At 38.6% G+C, this 19908-nt stretch overlaps 1 long non-coding RNA gene across 4 annotated transcripts in view; it reads right to left on the minus strand.

Annotated features, from left to right (window-relative positions):
* LOC128315519 (uncharacterized) overlaps nucleotides 1-19908 on the minus strand; it is a 283478-nt gene that overhangs the window by 152787 nt on the left and 110783 nt on the right. The window lies entirely within an intron of this gene.

The raw sequence follows: 19908 nt of genomic DNA on the forward strand, positions 1-19908 counted from the left end.
CAAAGATATATAGGCGAATTTTTTGAAGACTAGTTCTGTAGTCAAAAAGGTGGTCATATTGGAAGCTGATATTCAGAGTCTGATGGAAAAATTTTAAAAAGGCCTTCTCCCCTGAGTTAAAATTAGAGCTAAGTACCAAAGAGAAAGAAGCAAACTAGGATAAGGTTGTTGGATTGGTGGATCAACCCATGAGGTCATTTAGATTACAATCCAATTCTTTGAAGAATTGAGAACAACTGTCCTTATCTTAAAAATCTTTTGCAGAAATAAAAATGTAGCTCTAGAGGAAGTTCAAATTCTACCCATTCCATTTCACCAACCCCGAAACCTTCCTTCTTTATTTCAAAAGGTTTGTAACCTCTCCAGAAACTTACCTAGATCATCCCCAATTCCTAAGACTGAAGAAAGAAAACAAGGAAATAGAGGCCTTTTTAAAACATACAAATGACGGGGCACCTGGGTGTCTCAGTCAGTTATGTATATGACTCTTGATTTCAGGTTAGGTCAGGATCTCACAGTTTGTGAGATTGAGCCACAAGTCTGCCTCTGCACTCTGACAGCATGGATCCCGGTTGGGATTCTCTCTCTCTCCCTCTCTCTCTGCTCCCCTCCTCCCCAGCTCATGTGCTGACTTGCTCTCTCCCTCTCTCTCTCTCTCTCTCTCTTGCTCTCTCAAATAGCAAGTAAACTTTAAAATAACTTTAAAAAATAAAGAAATAAATACAAATAGCCATAGAAGTATGCTTGCCCAAAATCTAGCCCACAGCTTCTCTAAGATTACTTGTCAAGGACAAATATGATTCTTAAGTGTCTTTTCTACTGATATTAGTAGAAAAAGCTTTAGCCACCTGAGTTGGTAGGCTTAACTTACTCCATCTGCCAGAAAAACAGTTTGGATTCCACTGTTCTGCTATGAACTAGTGAGTTTTGTATTATTATACTTCTCATGAATGAAAATCTTAAAACAATAAGGTATTTTCATCTGTTTGCTCATGTGTGTCTATATATATGTGTTATAAATGCGTTGTATTTTCTACCTCCGGATGGTATGACCAAAATTCATTTGTAAAAAAAGATCGGTTTAATTGGCTTTAAAATTTCATTGTCATTGTTTATACAAATTATATTCTCAAAAACATAATAGAAACTTAGCCCAAATGTTTTTCAAGTTCATGTGATCTAGGATTAATATTTAATAAATAAAAGCTAATTTAAATTTGTTGGTTTAACTAAAACAGGCATGTTTTTAGAGTTTTCAACCTTAAATATAACACTTTTGGTCCAACTAGGTTCATGATAAGTCAAGTAAGTTCATGCTCTCTATCACAGAATTTGTCAGCAAGAAAGGTAACTTAAAAATGGTGCTTAGGGGGGAGCCTGGGTGGCGCAGTCGGTTAAGCGTCCGACTTCAGCCAGGTCACGATCTCGCGGTCCGGGAGTTCGAGCCCCGCGTCAGGCTCTGGGCTGATGGCTCAGAGCCTGGAGCCTGTTTCCGATTCTGTGTCTCCCTCTCTCTCTGCCCCTACCCCGTTCATGCTCTGTCTCTCTCTGTCCCCAAAAAATAAATAAACGTTGAAAAAAAAAATGGTGCTTAGCTGTTTAATGTCCTGTGACATTTTAATGACTAATCTAAATAATTTAAACAAATGAATTAAATAGATATAAGATAAAAGTTTATAAATAAACTTTTCAACAAAATTTATGCCTACTTAGTTTCCCCAGATCTGACTGGTAAGTTAAAACCTCGGAGTTTTGCTAAGTGAAATTAGATGATGGATAGTCATTTAATACCCAGGTCACCTCCAAATAAGACAAAATACTAAACCTAATTACTGAACATGGGTTTATCTACTTTGGCTTCTTATCATAGTCAAACTGAAAAACTGGAAAAGGCATATGCTTCCAGAAATTATAAAATGTATTCATAAATTTGCAAAGCTAAAGAATGCTAGTATAACAGTTCCTGCTTGCTTATACTTAGCTTTCACTAGAAATTAAGTTGTTTAAAAACTAAAAAATAATTTAAATATATGTAATTAAAACCACTAACGTTTGTGGAAAACGAATCTTCAGAAAGCACTTTTAATACGTAATCAAGCTGGCCCTACGTGCAAAAACAGTGGCAATAGAATCTATAAGAATTGTGACTCACGCGGATGAGGTCCATTCTGCTTCTTTACAAAAAGACTTCCTGATGCTAGACTTTTGCCATCTTAATGTCATTGCAACATGGCAATAGTATGCTTTTGAATCAGAGAAAGTAATATGGGTAAGCAATAGCTGTAAATTAAACAATTGGAGCTATGGGAAACCCAACATAGCCACTTGGTTCTTCCCGGATCCCTGGAAAATCCCACTTTTCAGTGTTTGCATTCCTTCGCCCACCACAGTACATTTAAGATGACTCAAATTATGAATAGACATTGGTGGGGAAACTTTCATAAAACTGCAAAAACAGTCGACCAGCAATGCCTGACCTGTCAGGTCCATATTCCTGGAACAACTATTTTAATCCCTATAGGCCTCAGACCTCCTCCCTCTGGACCCTTTAAAACCTGTGGTTTGAGGGGATGGTGGCACAGGAGTACTCTGGGCTCACTGCGTCCTAATGATCACTTAGGTTCCACCTATACCTGCCTAAATAACCCAGAAAACCACCAGAAGACTAGCAGAACAGAGTCCCTGGAGCCAAGCGCAGACGAGAGGCCCACGGAAGAGGGTAGGAAGGGCGGCGAGGGGCGAGGTGGTGCGCGCTCCACGGACTGGCGGCAGGGAGCTGGGGTGGAGGGGCGGCCTGCCGGCCAAGCACAGCCCCCGAGTCTGGTTGGCAAAAGCGGAGGGGCCAGGCGGAGTGTGTTCCCACAGCGAGAGGGACTTGACATCTGGAAGGTTATAAACTAACAGCTCTGCTCGGAGAGCGGGAAGGCTGGAGGACAACGGGAGGGAGAGTTGCTGAGCCCCAGGACGACAGAGCTCAGTTTGGCAGGGAACAAATCGCCAGTGCCACCTCCCTCACCCATACCCCAGCCAAAATTCCAAAGGGAACCGGTTCCTGCCAGGGAACTTGCTTGCACCGAGAAAACACACCCAACACTGTGCTTCTGCGGATCCATCCTTCCGGCCGGTCTGACTCCCTCCCAGTGCCGCAGGGCCCCTCCCGAAGCGGATCTCCGAAGGAAAAGCGAGCTGAGCCTGCCCCTCCCGCCCCTGTGCACCTTGCCGATCTTCCCCAGCTAATACGCCAGATCCCCAGCACCACAAGCCTGGCAGTGGGCAAGTAGCCCAGGTGGGCCACACCACCCCACAGTGAATCCCGCCCCTAGGAGAGGGGAAGAGAAGGCACACACCAGTCTGACTGTGGCCCCAGCGGTGGGCTGGGGGCAGACATCAGGTCTGACTGTGGCCCCGCCCACCAACTCAAGTTATTCAAGACAGCACAGGGAAGTGCCCTGCAGTCCTGAGCCACTCCAGGGACTATCCAAAATGACGAAACAGAAGAATTCCCCTCAAAAGAATCTCCAGGAAATAACAACAGCTAACGAACTGATCAAAAAGGATTTAAACAATATAACAGAAAGTGAATTTAGAATAATAGTCATAAAATTAATCGCTGGGCTTGAAAACAGTATAGAGGACAGCAGAGAATCTATTGCTCCAGAGATCCAGGGACAAATGAACAGTCAGGAGGAGCTAAAAAATGGTATAAATGAACTGCAAAATAAAATGGAGACGACCACGGCTTGGATTGAAGAGGCAGAGGAGAGAATAGGTGAACTAGAAGATACAATCATGGAAAAAGAGGAACCTGAGAAAAAGAGAGATAAAAAAATCCAGGAGTATGAGGGGAAAATTAGAGAACTAAGTGATGCACTAAAGAGAAATAATCTACGCATAATTGGTATTCCAGAGGAGGAAGAGAGAGGGAAAGGTGCTGAAGGTGTACTTGAATAATAGCTGAGAACTTCCCAGATCTGGGGAAGGAAAAAGGCATTGAAATCCAAAAGGCACAGAGAACTCCCTTCAGAAGTAACTTGAATCGACCTTCTGCATGACATATCATAGTGAAACTGGCAAAACACAAGGATAAAGAGAAAATTCTGAAAGCAGCTAGGGATAAACGTGCTCTAACGTATAAAGGGAGACCTATAAGACTCGTGACCAATCTCTCTACTGAAACTTGGCAGGCCAGAAAGGAATGGCAGGAAATCTTCAATGTGATGAACAGAAAAAATATGCAGCCGAGAATCCTTTATCCAGCAAGTCTGTCATTTAGAATAGAAGGAGAGATAAAGGTCTTCCCAAACAAACAAAAACTGAAGGAATTCGTCACCACTAAACCACCCCTACAGGAGATCCTAAGGGGGATCCTGTCAGACAAAGTACCAGAGACATCGCTACAAGCATGAAACCTACAGACATCACAATGACTCTAAACCCATATCTTTCTATAATAACACTGAACGTAAATGGACTAAATGTGCCAACCAAAAGACATAGAGTATCAGAATGGATAAAAAAACAAGACCCATCTATTTGCTGTCTACAAGAGACTCATTTTAGACTTAAGGACACCTTCAGATGGAAAGTGAGGGGATGGAGAACTATTTATTATGCTACTGGAGGTCAAAAGAAAGCTGGAGTAGCCATACTTATATCACACAAACTAGACTTTAAATTAAAGCCTGTAACAAGAGATGAAGAAGGGCATTATATAATAATTATAGGGTCTATCCATCAAGAAGAACTAACAATTATAAATGTCTATGCACCGAATACAAGAGCCCCCAAATATATAAAACAATTACAAACATAAGCAACCTTGTTGATAAGAATGTGGTAATTGCAGGGGATTTTAACACTCCACTTACAGAAATGGATAGATCATCTAGACACACGGTCAATAAAGAAACAAGGGCCCTGAATGATACATTGGATCAGATGGACTTGACAGATATATTTAGAACTCTGCATCCCAAAGCAACAGAATATACTTTCTTCTCGAGTGCACATGGAACATTCTCCAAGATAGATCACATACTGGTCACAAAACAGCCTTTCATAAGTATACAAGAATTGAGATCATACCATGCATACTTTCAGACCACAACACTATGAAGCTTGAAATCAACCACAGGATAAAGTCTGGAAAACCTCCAAAGGCATGGAGGTTAAAGAATAAATGGATCAACCAGGCAATTAGAGAAGAAATTTAAAAATATATGGAAACAAACGAAAATAAAAATACAACAATCCAAATGCTTTGGGATGCAGCGAAGGCAGTCCTGAGAGGAAAATACATTGCAATCCAGGCCTATCTCAAGAAAAAAGAAAAATCCCAAATACAAAATCTAACAGCACACCTAAAGGAAATAGAAGCAGAACAGCAAAGACAGCCTAAACCCAGCAGAAGAAGAGAAATAATAAAGATCAGAGCAGAAATAAACAATATAGAATCTAAAAAAACTGTAGAGCAGATCAACGAAACCAAGAGTTGGTTTTTTGAAAAAATAAACAAAATTGATAAACCTGTAGCCAGGCTTCTCAAAAAGAAAAGGGAGATGACCCAAATAGATAAAATCATGAATGAAAATGGAATTATTACAACCAATCCCTCAGAGATACAAGCAATTATCAGGGAATACTATGAAAAATTATATGCCAACAAACTGGACAACCTGGAAGAAATGGACAAATTCCTAAACACCCACACTCTTCCAAAACTCAATCAGGAGGAAATAGAAAGCTTGAACAGACCCATAACCAGCGAGGAAATTGAATCAGTTATCAAAACTCTCCCAACGAATAAGAGTCCAGGACCAGATGGCTTCCCAGGGGAGTTCTACCAGACGTTTAAAGCAGAGATAATACCTATCCTTCTCAAGTTATTCCAAAAAATAGAAAGGGAAGGAAAACTTCCAGACTCATTCTATGAAGCCAGTATTACTTTGATTCCTAAACCAGACAGAGACCCAGTAAAAAAAAGAGAACTACAGGCCAATATCCCTGATGAATATGGATGCAAAAATTCTCAATAAGATATTAGCAAATCGAATTTAACAGCATATAAAAAGAATTATTCACCATGATCAAGTGGGATTCATTCCTGGGATGCATGGCTGGTTCAACATTCGCAAATCAATCAACATGATACATCACATTAATACAAGAAAAGATAAGAACCATATGATCCTGTCAATTGATGCAGAAAAGGCATTTGACAAAATTTCAGCAACTTTTCTTAATAAAAACCCTCGAGAAAGTCGGGATAGAAGGTACATACTTAAACATCATAAAAGCCATTTATGAAAAGCCCACAGCTAACATCATCCTCAATGGGGAAAAACTGAGTTTTTTCCCTGAGATCAGGAACACGAAAGGGATGTCCACTCTCACCGCTATTGTTTAACATAGTGTTGGAAGTTCTAGCATCAGCAATCAGACAACAAAAGGAAATCAAAGGCATCAAAATTGGCAAAGATGAAGTTAAGCTTTCGCTTTTTGCAGATGACATGATATTATACCTGGAAAATCCGACAGACTCCACCAAAAGTCTGCTAGAACTGATACATGAATTTAGCCAAGTTGCAGGATACAAAATCAATGTACAGAAATCAGTTGCATTCTTATACACTAATAATGAAGCGACAGAAAGACAAATAAAGAAACTGATTCCATTCACAATTGCACCAAGAAGCATAAAATACCTAGGGATAAATCTAACCAAAGATGTAAAAGATCTGTATGTTGAAAACTATAGAAAGCTTATGAAGGAAATTGAAAAAGATATAAAGAAATGGAAAAACATTCCATGCTCATGGATTGGAAGAATAAATATTGTTAAAATGTCAATACTACCCAAAGCTATCTACACATTCAATGCAATCCCAATCAAAATTGCACCAGCATTCTTCTTGAAGCTAGTATAAGCAATCCTAAAATTCATATGGAACCACAAAAGGCCCCGAATAGCCAAACTAATTTTGAAGAAGAAGACCAAAGCAGGAGGCATTACAATCCCAGACTTTAGCCTCTACTACAAAGCTGTCATCATCAAGACAGCATGGTATTGGCACAAAAACAGACACATAGACCAATGGAATAGAATAGAAACCCCAGAACTAGACCCACAAACGTATGGCCAACTAATCTTTGACTAAGCAGGAAAGAACATCCAATGGAAAAAAGACAGTCTCTTTAACAATTGGTGCTGGGAGAACTGGACAGCAACATGCAGAAGAATGACACTAGACCACTTTCTTACACCATTCACAAAAATAAACTCAAAATGGATGAAGGACCTGAATGTGAGACAGGAAACCATCAAAACCCTAGAGGAGAAAGCAGGAAAAGACCTCTCTGACCTCAGTCGTAGCAATTTCTTACTTGACACATCCCCAAAGGCAAGGGAATTAAAAAGCAAAAATGAACTACTGGGACCTCATGAGATACAAAGCTTCTGCACAGCAAAGGAAACAATCAACAAAACTAAAAGGCAACCAACGGAATGGGAAAAGATATTTGCAAATGACATATCAGACAAAGGGCTAGTATCCAAAATCTATAAAGAGCTCACCAAACTCCACACCCAAAAAACAAATAATCCAGTGAAGAAATGGGCAGAAAACATGAATAGACACTTCTCTAAAGAAGACATCTGGATGGCCGACAGGCACATGAAAAGATGCTCAACATCGCTCCTCATCAGGGAAATACAAATCAAAACCACACTCAGATATCACCTCACGCCAGGCAGAGTGGCCAAAATGAACAAATCAGGAGACTATAGATGCTGGAGAGGATGTGGAGAAATGGGAACCCTCTTGCACTGTTGGTGGGAATGCAAATTGGTGCAGCCACTCTGGAAAACAGTGTGGAGGTTCCTCAAAAAATTAAAAATAGACCTACCCTATGACCCAGCAGTAGCACTGCTAGGAATTTACCCAAGGGATACAGGAGTACTGATGCATAGGGGCACTTGTACCCCAATGTTTATAGCAGCACTCTCAACAATAGCCAAATTATGGAAAGAGCCTAAATGTCCATCAACTGATGTATGGATAAAAAAATTGTGGTTTATATACACAATGGAGTACTACGTGGCAATGAGAAAGAATGAAATATGGGCCTTTGTAGCAACGTGGATGGAACTGGAGAGTGTGATGCTAAGTGAAATAAGCCATACAGAGAAAGACAGATACCATATGGTTTCACTCTGATGTGGATCCTGAGAAACTTAACAGAAACCCATGGGGGAGGGGAAAAAAAAAGGAAAAAAAAAGAAGAGGTTAGAGTGGGAAAGAGCCAAAGCATAAGAGACTCTTAAAAACTGAGAATAAACTGAGGGTTGAGGGGAGGTGGGAGGGAGGGGAGGGTGGGTGATGGGTGTTGAGGAGGGCACCTCTTGGGATGAGCACTGGGTGTTGTATGGAAACCAATTTGACAATAAATTTCAAAAAATAAATAAAAATAAAACCTGTGGTTTATATATATAATGGAATACTACTTGGCAATGAGAAAGAATGAAATCCTGCCATTTGCAGCAATGTGGATGGAACTGGAGGGTATTATGCTAAGTGAAATAAGTCAGTCAGAGAAAGACAGATATCATATGTTTTCACTCATATGTGGATCTTGAGAAACTTAACAGAAGACCATAGGGAAGGGAAGGGGAAACAAATAGTTACAAACAGAGAGGGAAGGAGGCAAACCATAAGAGACTCTTCAATACACAGAACAATCTGAGGGCTGATGGTTGGGGGGTTGGGGAGAGAGGAAAATGGGTGATGGGCATTGAGGAGGGCACTTGTTGGGATGAGCACTGGGTGTTGTATATAAGGATGAACCATGGGAATCTACCCCAAAAACCAAGAGCACACTTTACACACTGTATATTAGCCAATTTGACAATAAATTATATTAAAAAAATAAACTCAGGCATAGATGAGGGGGAAAAAACTCCTGCCTGATGCTGTTGCATCCTTTAGAAGCTGAATCAAAAAAAAAAAAAAACCAAAAAACAAAACAAAACAAAAAACCCTGCAGCTGGACCTAATATGGGTTATCAATAGGCTCTTGTAATTATACATATGGTTTCTAGATGGGTTGAAAGTTTCCCCTGCCCCAAGTCTGATGCCCTCACAGTGGCAAAGAAAATGTGTTTCCCACTTGGGGTATACCTTCCACCATTTCCAGTGATCACGGAACTCACTTCACTGGGCAAACAATATGATGCTCAAACCTATCACCAACAGGTTAAGGAAGAATTTCCAGATCCCAATTCAAAAGATCTTGCTGGCCATAGTTTAGAGTTTGGTGACTGGCCATAGTTTAGAGCTGGCCATAGTTTAGAGCTTGGTATTCTGGAAATACCATCAGCAGAAGACAGCCCTCAAGTCCCATTTGAAGGCACCTTACCAAGTGTTCCTTTCCACTGACGCTATTGTAAACCCAGAAAGTATTGAGCCTTGGGTACACATCACACAGCTAAAAAAGACTCCACCTGACGCCTGATCCTGTTTAGACACTGGAGACCTCTGAATCAAAGTAATGGGCAACAGAAGTAGTTGACATTGAGGTAGACTGCTTCCAAGACAACAGATCAAGACTTCCTGCTTAAACAGAACATGAAACCCTTTCTCCTTTTCCCTTCCTTCACTCTGGCATTGGCCTACAAAGATCAGACCCTCATCTGTGTCTCCTAGGCCACTGGTAAGGGAGATAACCTCTAGAATTTAGAAGAACCTTTTATTTCAGGCTAGGAGAAAATCTAATTGAGCCCCTCACTTTTCACAAGCAAAATAAAAGATCTCATTGGCTGAATCCTCTGAATTTATATCATCAAATTAGAAAGGACCTACAAGGAAGCTTTCATGATTCTGATTCACATCTTTCACCTGGTTAGTGATAAATGTAAATGAGGCTATGATCAGGAATTTCTCCTTAAATCTTGAAAGTATCGAAAACTCCACTGCTAAAGCAATAGCTCCCCAGCAAAGATCCTTAGACTTTCTGGTCAAAGTTGTTCTTCATAATAGCCCTTGATTATCTTTTGGCTGAGCGAGGAAGGTGTCTATGCTGAGCTGAAACCATCTAGCTATACCTGGATTAATACTTCTGGTGAAGTTAAAACTCAATGACATAAGATCATTGACTAAGCTACTTGGCTTAAAAAAAGTGACTTCTTCAACAAGATCTTTCTTTGACTTATTTGATTTTGAATGGTCTGGATCTTGGGGACCATGGCTTCCAAAGTGTATTACAAACATTGGGATTTGTTCTGCTTATAGTAATCATGATAATCTCCCTGAGGTGCTGTATTGTCTCAAATTTTCAAGTACATGGTAGCAGCCACCCTGTAAATGATCTCCCTAAGACTGGAACATCAGAAAAGGAACAAAGAGAATGACCAAATTAAAAAATGTAAATCTGAAGCCATGACCTGTCAACATCACAGGTTAAGCAAAAACATCATGACTACAGACACCACACAAAAGGAACAACTAAAGCTGCAAGAACTTCAGAGCAGTTGCTGAGAGTGGAACAATGCCTTAATTCTTTTTTCTTTTTATCACATCTCTCAATTAAGATGAGCCTGATCCAAGTTGGGGGAGGTGGTTAAAAAGAAAACCACACACTCAGGGGCATCTGGGTGGGTCAGTCAGTTAAACGTCCAACTCTTGACTTTGGCTCAAGTCACGATCTCACAGTTTGTGAGTTCGAGTCCCACACAGGGCTCTGTGCTCACAGAGTGGGGCCTGCTTCTGATTCTCTCCCTCTCTCTTCCTGCCCTTCTCCAGCTCATGCTCGTACTGTCTCAAAATAAATAAACAAACTTACAAAAAAGAAAAAAAAGAAAAGAAAAGAAAACCACAACCCAAAATGGAGTCACTTATGCTTGGCCACATCACCAAAACAGGGCTTAATACCTAATATAACTGTACTTTCAGCCTCCCCCAGAAATGTAGTCTTAACCAGTCAGTCAGGAATTTTCTGGTCAGCACCAATGAGCTAACTGTCACATGGGCCCCTCCATCCCCTGAAGGAAGGTATACTCACCTGAAAGAATCCCTTTTTTTTTTTTCCCTGTTTATGACCTCCTTGTCCTGCCTTTAAAAATCTTCCCTTTTTGGAGCCTTTTGGAGCTCCCCTTTACTTCCTAGATGGGATGCTATCTGATTTATGAATCAATAAAGCCAATTAAAGCTTAAAAATTTACTTGACTAAATTTTTGTTATTTAACAGCATTAAATAAGACAGATCTGTCTTTGCTGTCATGGAGTTTTAATTTGATGCAGAAGGAAAATGTTAACTGACCAACTCTTTTTAAATTTTCGTATCATATATTAACATTATAAGTGCAGCAAAAAGAGAAGGCAGCTATGGTCTTGTATATTAATACCACCAACTGATCCCATTTGAAAAGCAGAGAAAGCTTCCCTGAGTAGGTTCACATTTATTTAATATTTGAACAGTTTTTCTTAAACTGAATCTTAGATATTGGCCTGTATCTTCATGCTTGATAGTTCTTCAAAGCTTTACCTAATAAGGCACAGTGGAAAATAATTCAGACCCTCCTTTCTAAAGATCAGGCATTAACTCGAAGTTTGCTTTTATTAATTCCTCACCTCCTGTTCCATTCTTTTTGTGTCTTTCCTCTTTCAAATTTTATTATATTTTTACTACTCTAATTTCATACGAATAAACAAATGCATTTGAAAAATCAGCTAACTATGAAGCATTATTATAAGGGAAGAAAGCACCATGAAAGAGCAGATATGTGGACACTCACTTCCTGTATTTTGTACTGTTGTTCAGATAATAGTTTTAGGAAGAAAATCTCATCCTACCAACATGATGAAATAGCCAGGGTTAGGATCATGTAAAGTCTGTTCTTTTTCTTGAGTGTTAAAGGGGATCTGATACAGTATTATTTTGATAAAAAATGTGTAGGTCCTAATGTGAGAGGAGTCTGTATCACAAACCATGAAGCCTAGGAAAGAAAGTTGTGGCAAGTGATAAAGTGACTGGTTGGGGTAGAAGAAATATTCACTCTAGCATCGCTATTATATTTAAACCACACAAAAGCTTAGTCCATCACAGTGAAAGCTAGCACTCACTTCAGGGCTAACAGTGGCTTCCCTCATTGTAGGTCCTGGTAAGCTTTTCACGTTCCAGTTAACTTTGTTGGGGATAAAGAGAATTATGGCCAAATGGACCCTCTAAGTATAAGAGGGTAGGAATATTTGGCCTCTGATTATAAGGATGCAAAATGTGTGTTCAGTGCCTCAAATCTTTGATTTTGCTTTGACTATTTTCAGTGAATTTGTGAGGAAGATATTTATTTTATCTTTGTTTAAGTTGGTCATATAAAAATATTTCTTAAAAACAAAGAGCCTGTTGGGGCACCTGGGTGGCTCAGTCGGTTAAGCGTCCGACTTCGACTCAGGTCACGATCTTGCCGTCCATGAGTTCGAGCCCTGCGTCCGGCTCTGGGCTGACAGCTGGGAGCCTGGAGCCTGCTTCCGATTCTGTGTCTCCCTCTCTCTGCCCCTCCCCCATTCATGCTCTGTCTCTCTCTGTCTCAAAAATAAATAGACTTTAAAAAAAATTAAAAAAAAATAAAGTTATAAAAAAAAAATAAAGAGCCTGTGACTGAGTGGCCATAACTATTAGCTTAGTTACTTTATCCCTTAAATAAATTTTTAGGAAATTATCAGGTTATTCACTAAAAGACAGTTTCTATCATTCCGATTAAGTTTATACACACACATGCACACACATGTTTACATACAGTATGTGTATACACAAGTGGTATATAGATTTTTTTTAAAGTTAACTCAGTTCCCTTAACACATTCTTTAGTCTATTAATTGGAACAATCCTGAGCCGAAAAGAGGTAGACACACTTTTAATAAAAAAATTAAACGGTCATCTGCCTTTAAGGTGCTTTCTATGTCCCTAAGACATTGTGGAAAACTGCTCATATGTAGACTGTGAAAGCTACCCTGCTTTATGTAAGGCCAGCAAATGACTAACTTGAAGTTTGATCTTTGAGTTAGTCACATGGCTTCCAAGGAAGTATGGTTTGAAAGCTCGTTGTGTAAACACAAGAGGCAACCGTGTGTCTTTTCCATGTAAAACTGGACTTCATTCCACTGGGAAGGAAAATCATGACAGTGATCATGATTCACAGCTTCTACTTCAGTTACCAACATCCCCTTATTGCTTTTTCAGAGGTCCAGCATTTTCAAATGGACACTGCTCCACTTACAATAACACTATCTGAATTTCTCCCCCCGCCCCACCTCCCTAAAAAAACTACTTTATTTATATATTTAACCTGTTCTGATTTGTTATCCCCATTGGGAAGCTGGATGTCCTACATAAGTTTGGTAAATATGACTAGTTGTACCCCAGGGTGTTATGACTTCATTCTGGGGGTAACTAAACATAAGGAACAAAGGACTGAAAAGTTTGGTTTTTGTATGACATCATCACAACTAGGTATAAAAATGTGTGTGTCATTTGGAACATATTCTTGAAGGGGGAGGGGTTAAAAATCAGGCATTGTATTAGTTAACTATTGCTGCGTAAGGTAACACTCCAAACCTCAATAGCTTAAAACAACAAGGATTTGTTATATTTATAATTCATAATTTAAGATTATATTTCATAATTCTGAGTGTTGGCTTGGTGGTTCACCTATGGCTGCATTCCACTGGAGGGACAGATGGGGTACAACTAGAGAAGCTATACTATGAGTCCTGATAACATGGTGATCTCAGGGTTCTGATAGGGCCAGCCCTAATGCACAAACGTGGATTAAGCTTCTACTATGTTACATTTGTGGATGTCTAACTAGATAAAGCAAGCACATGTTTAAGCCCAGAGTCAATGTGGAAGGCACTACGTAGGGCATGACTACTGAGAGGCATCTACTGGCCCACTACTGGGGCCATTTTTCTAACAACCACATCACAAATGGTGGTAGAATGAGAGCACATTTTATACTCACACTGACACAGAACCCTAAAGAATAATGACTTATATTATTAATCTTAGCACAGTTGCATACCTGGAAAGAACCATACACTAATCAATGGGTTGTCAATATGAGAACAAAGATTACTGATTAAAGGATTATTGATATAATACTTACTAGATAAAAAGATATGGGTAATGAGATTGAAAGGGTACATCAAGTAAAATGCAGGAACAATAGGGTTAATTCACATCTAGATATATTACAAGGAGACTACATACATCAAGGATAAATGTAAAAATCACTTAAAAAAAGGAAATGAAAAAAGAGATTAACTATGAAGGAACAACATTCAGAAAGACAAAACAAATCTTATCCGTAACAATGGATTTTGTAACATAGTGGAGTAGTATCTTCCAGGTACTGAGATTAAATAACCTGCAATTAGAAATCTATACTTAATTCAACATTCGAGAATAAGGGAAAATTTTATAAAAATTTAGACCAGAAAAAAGTTTAAGAGTATCTGCTACTCTCAAATGATAGATAAATTCAATATAATAGTTAATAAGAATGCTATGGGATTGGGTATTGTGTGATTAAAACATACTGAGATCCATATCATGAATGAAATAAGTGTAGACATTTTGAATAACTTTGAACTTTGTTAAAAAAAATGTATGCTTAAATAATGAGCATAAACTTCATAGGTATCCACTAAATGAAAATAAATATAATCTATAGATTCCAAATCAGCAAAGGAAAGGAAATAAAGGTAAATTTTCTAAGAGTTTTTAATGAAACAAAATGCAGAAAAGAGGAAAAATAAGGCAAATGTATGGAAGGAAAAATCAAAGTAAGATGTTATAATCAGTAAACATAATAAATGCAAATATATTAAACTAATATATTAAAAGAAGGAATTATTAAATTGATTTTATAGAAGTCCAGCTAACTCTATTTTAAGAAACATACCTAAAACAAAGAACACACAACTTGACAATAAAGGGATACAAAAATATATTACAGGCAAATGAAGATGCAAAGCTAATTTAACAATATTAATGAGAGATACATTAGAAGTTAAAGTAAAAATTAATAGAAAAATTCACATAGATGATATTATCAGTAATTAAATGTGAATAAAGACAAATTTCAGAAAAAACTTCAGGAAAAATGGACAAACCCACAATCAATAAAAATTTTTAACATACTTCCATTAGAAATATGCAGAAATAGGGGCTCCTGGGTGGCTCAGTCGGTTAAGTGTCCGACTTCAGCTCAGGTCACAATCTCACGGTCTGTGAGTTCGAGCCTTACGTTGGGCTCTGGGCTGATGACTCAGAGCCTGGAGCCTGCTTCCAATTCTGTGTCTCCCTCTCTCTCTGCCCCTCCCCCATTCATGCTCTGTCTCTCTCTGTCTCAAAAATAAATAAACGTTCAAAGTTAAAAAAAAAAAAAGAAAAGAAATATGCAGAAATAAAGCAGAAGCAGATAAAAATTAACACCTATATGGAAGAACTCAAGTGGCATAATTAGTAATTTTGATCAGTAGAACTCCTGGATCCAGGAAATAGAGAAAACACATTTCTTTCAAGTACAAAAGGGACAGCTGAAAGATGTGACCACATATTAAATGATAAAGCAACCTCAATAAACATTAAAGAATCACCAGTGTATATTTCATGTTCTTTGGGCAATTATATAAGAAATAAACATTAAAATATATTCTTAAACCATGAAGAAATAAAAAAACACACACTCTCTATCAATGGTTTGAAATGGAATTCACAAATGAATACTATAAAATGTATAGAACTGAGTAACAGTTGGTGTATTGTATCTCAAACTTGTGAGATGTACCTAAGTGATTTTCAAGGAACATTTATTTTTAGTCCTCTGTAATTTTATTAACAAAGTCAAAAAAAAAAAAAAGAAAAAGCATAAATGAGCTAAAAATTTTACCCATTAGGGATGCCTGGGTGACTCAGTGTGTTAAGCATCTGACTCTTGATTTGCTCTCAGGTCATGATCTCAAGATCGTGAGATCAAGCCCCATGTCAGGCTTGAGCTGGATGTTCAGTCTGCTTAAGATTCTCTCTCTCTCCCACTCCTTCTGCCTCCCCCCTGTCCCAGGCTCATTCTCTCTCTCTCTCTCTCTCTCTCGTTCTCTCTCTCTCTCTCTCAAAAGAAAATTGTTTTTGACCCAGAATGCTAAGCAATAGATAATAGAAAATACCAAAATAAAATAGGGTCCAGGAAATATTAAATAGAAAATGGTGAAATGGGGCTTCTCTTATAACTAAGACTGGCCATGTGAGCAAATTATGGTCACTGGAGTATTATAAAAAGAAATGTATGTCCTTATAAAATGTAGGCCTCTCTTCCTCCTTCCCATATTCCTTCCAAACTGGCTGGAATGCATATGAAAAAGCTAGAGTTTAAAATGCTACCTCTGAGCAGACCACCTACTTGGACTCACACAAGAAAGAAATAAACATTCCCCTTATATTTCTTACACAAATATTAAAATTTAATATTAAAATATTAAATGGCACAAAAAAGATACTCAGATCAATGGAACAGAGTAGAGAACCCAAAAATGGACACACAGACATATGGCCAACTAACCTCTGACAAAACAGGAACAAATATCCAATGGAATAAAGACAATCTCTTTAGCAAGTGGTACTGGGAAAACTGGACAGCGACATGCAGAAGAATGAACCTGGACCACTCTCTTACACTATATACAAAAATAAACTTAAAATGGATGAAAGACCTAAATGTAAGTCAGGAAGCCATCAAAATCCTCGAGGAGAAAGCAGGCAGAAACCTCTTTGATCTTGGCCTCAGCAACTTCTTACTCAACACATCTCCAGAGGCAAGGGAAACAAAAGCAAAAATAAACTATTGGGACCTCTTTAAAATAAAAAGCTTCTGCACAGCGAAGGAAACAAGCAGCAAAACTAAAAGGCAACTGACAGAACAGGAGAAGATATTTGCAAACAACATATGAGATAAAGGGTTAGTATCCAAAATCTATAAAGAACATATCAAACTCAATACCCAAAAAACAAATAATCCAGTGAAGAAGTGGGCAAAAGACATGAAGAGACACTTCTCTAAAGAAGACATCCAGATGGCCAACAGACACATGAGAAAATGCTCAACATCACTCATCATCAAGGAAATACAAATCAAAACCACAATGAGATATCACCTCACACCTGTCAGAATGGTTAACATGAACAACTCAGGCAACAACAGATGTTGGCGAGGATGCAGAGAAAGAGGATCTCTTTTGCATTGCTGATGGGAATGCAAGCTGGTGCAGCCTCTCTGGAAAACAGTATGGAGGTTCCTGAAAAAGTTAAAAATAGAACTACCCTATGATCCAGAAATTACACTACTAGGTATTTATCCAAGGGATACAGGTATGCTGTTTCAAAGGGGCACATGCACCCCCATGTTTATAGCAGCACCATCAGCAATAGCCAAAGTATGGAAAGAGCCCAAATGTCCGTTGATGGATGAATGGATAAAGAAGATGTGGTATATATATACAATGGAGTATTACTTGGCAATCAAAAAGAATGAAATCTTGCTATTTGCAACTACGTGGATGGAACTAGAGGGTATTATGCTAAGCGAAATTAGTCAGTCAGAGAAAGACAGATATCATATGTTTTCACTCATATGAGGACTTTAAGACACAGAACAGATGAACACAAGGGAAGGGAAGCAAAAATAATATAAAAACAGGGAGGGCACAAAACATAAGAGACTTTTAAATATGGAGAATAAACAGAGGGTTCCTGGAGGGATTGTTGGAGGAGGGATGGGATGGGCTAAATGAGTAAGGGGCATTAAGGAATCTACTTCTGAAATCATTGTTGCACTATATGCTAACTAATTTGGATGTAAATTTAAAAAATAAAATTAAACAAAAAATAATTAAAAAATAAACTAAGAGAAAAAAATTAAAATATTAAATTTTAATCCTAAAAATAAAGTGATGATTTATTTCAGAATGCAATGCAACACACCCCTTAAAGAATAATTAACATATAATATTCCCAATAAGTGATGACATTAATTCAATATCACTCATGTAGAAAAACAAAAATTTAGGGGCGCCTGGGTGGCGCAGTCGGTTAAGCGTCCGACTTCAGCCAGGTCACGATCTCGCGGTCCGTGAGTTCGAGCCCCGCATCAGGCTCTGGGCTGATGGCTTGGAGCCTGGAGCCTGTTTCTGATTCTGTGTCTCCCTCTCTCTCTGCCCCTCCCCCGTTCATGCTCTGTCTCTCTCTGTCCCAAAAATTTAAAAAAAAAAAAAAAGTTGAAAAAAAAAAAGAAAAACAAAAATTTAGCAAATAGGAATAAAAGAGAAACATGCTTAAATAGATAAAGGATTCCTATCAAAACTCTCCAGCAAACACCGTACAAGGAAACTTTCACTATCTCTTTTATTCAATAATATATTAGGCATGCTAGCCAATATAAGAACACAAGGCAATTAAATAAAATGGCTTAGACCATAAAGAAAAACAAAACAAACTTTATTTGTAAATGGCATGGTTGTCTATATAAAAAATTCAAGACTATCTACAGATTATTAGACTTGAAAAAGAGTCTCTACGGCGGTGAGAGAGGCTGATAGTTTTCTGGGACAAACTGTGGCAACTTTTCCTATAGACAGAACCTCTTGGTGTTTTGTGCAGTTAACTGCAAATGAATTTTTAAATGGATAATGAAACTTGGCCACTTTGCAAATCAAACTAACCGACTGTATTTACACATTGATATATGCTATATGACGAGTGTCTCTATCAGTCCATGCTGCCCTAAAAAAATCCCATAGACCAGGTGCTCAGACAAGAGAAATAAATTCTCTCATAGTTCTGGCGATTGCAAAGTCCAGGATCAAGGTCTAACAGGGTTCACTTTCCAGTGGGAGCTCTCTTTACGGGCTTAGAGATGGATCCCTTCTCCCTGTGTCCTCATACAGCAGGGAAAGGGAAAGAGAGCACAAGTTCTCTGGTGTCTCTTCTTATAAGGGCACTAATCTCACTAGGAAAGACCATTCTCATGACCTCATCTAAACCTAATTATCTCACAAAGACTCCGTCTCCAAGCACCATCACATTGGGGGTTAGGGTTCCAACATGTGGATTGCGGGGTTGGGGGGGCACACATTTCAGATCATGGCAATAAGTCTTCACATTTGCAAATTATAAATGAAAGTTTTCTTAATATGATACAGCACCTAAGAGAGAAAAAGGGCTATATGAAAGTCTCACCTGTGATAAAGGTGTGTGTGTTTGCTTTTGTCCAGTTTCAGTATTTTCTATACAAAATAATTCCTCCTTGAATAATATTCATCTAAAATGGGTAAAATCAACCTAGGTGTGAAAAGAAATCCATATTTTTAAAAAGGCTTGAGGGAAATGTGGCAGGAAACTCTTAGGGGAAAAAATATTCTACAGAGATGTCGCCAAAGGCTAGGCATATGTTTTTGTGGTCTTGTGCTCTGTGGATATTTGCCAAAGAGGAAAGTTACTCTAACCTCCCTGGGCAGGCATTTACAGAGCATCTCAATCCCTGCATCGTTTGGATGTCGATGAGACTCACCTGCCAGCGGCAGGCGCCTAAACAGGATGTCCAGAAATCCCAAGAAAATAATCAATATAGAAAAAATATGCCATCATCAGCTTCTGAATAAGAAACTGGCTCACATTCACACACCAAGCCACAGACTAAATAGAAATTTCCCATCCTAAAAATGAAATGCGTGCAGAATTCTTGGGGAGTAATATCCACTCCAACATACACCTAGTATTATCATTATTTGCAAACATACTCTGAGGTTTTGTGTGTGTGTGTGTTTGTGTGTGTGTGTGTGTGTGTGTGTGTGTGTGTGAACA

The sequence above is a fragment of the Acinonyx jubatus genome, chromosome B2 (genome assembly GCF_027475565.1).
Source record: "Acinonyx jubatus isolate Ajub_Pintada_27869175 chromosome B2, VMU_Ajub_asm_v1.0, whole genome shotgun sequence".
Taxonomy (NCBI): Eukaryota; Metazoa; Chordata; class Mammalia; order Carnivora; family Felidae; genus Acinonyx; species Acinonyx jubatus.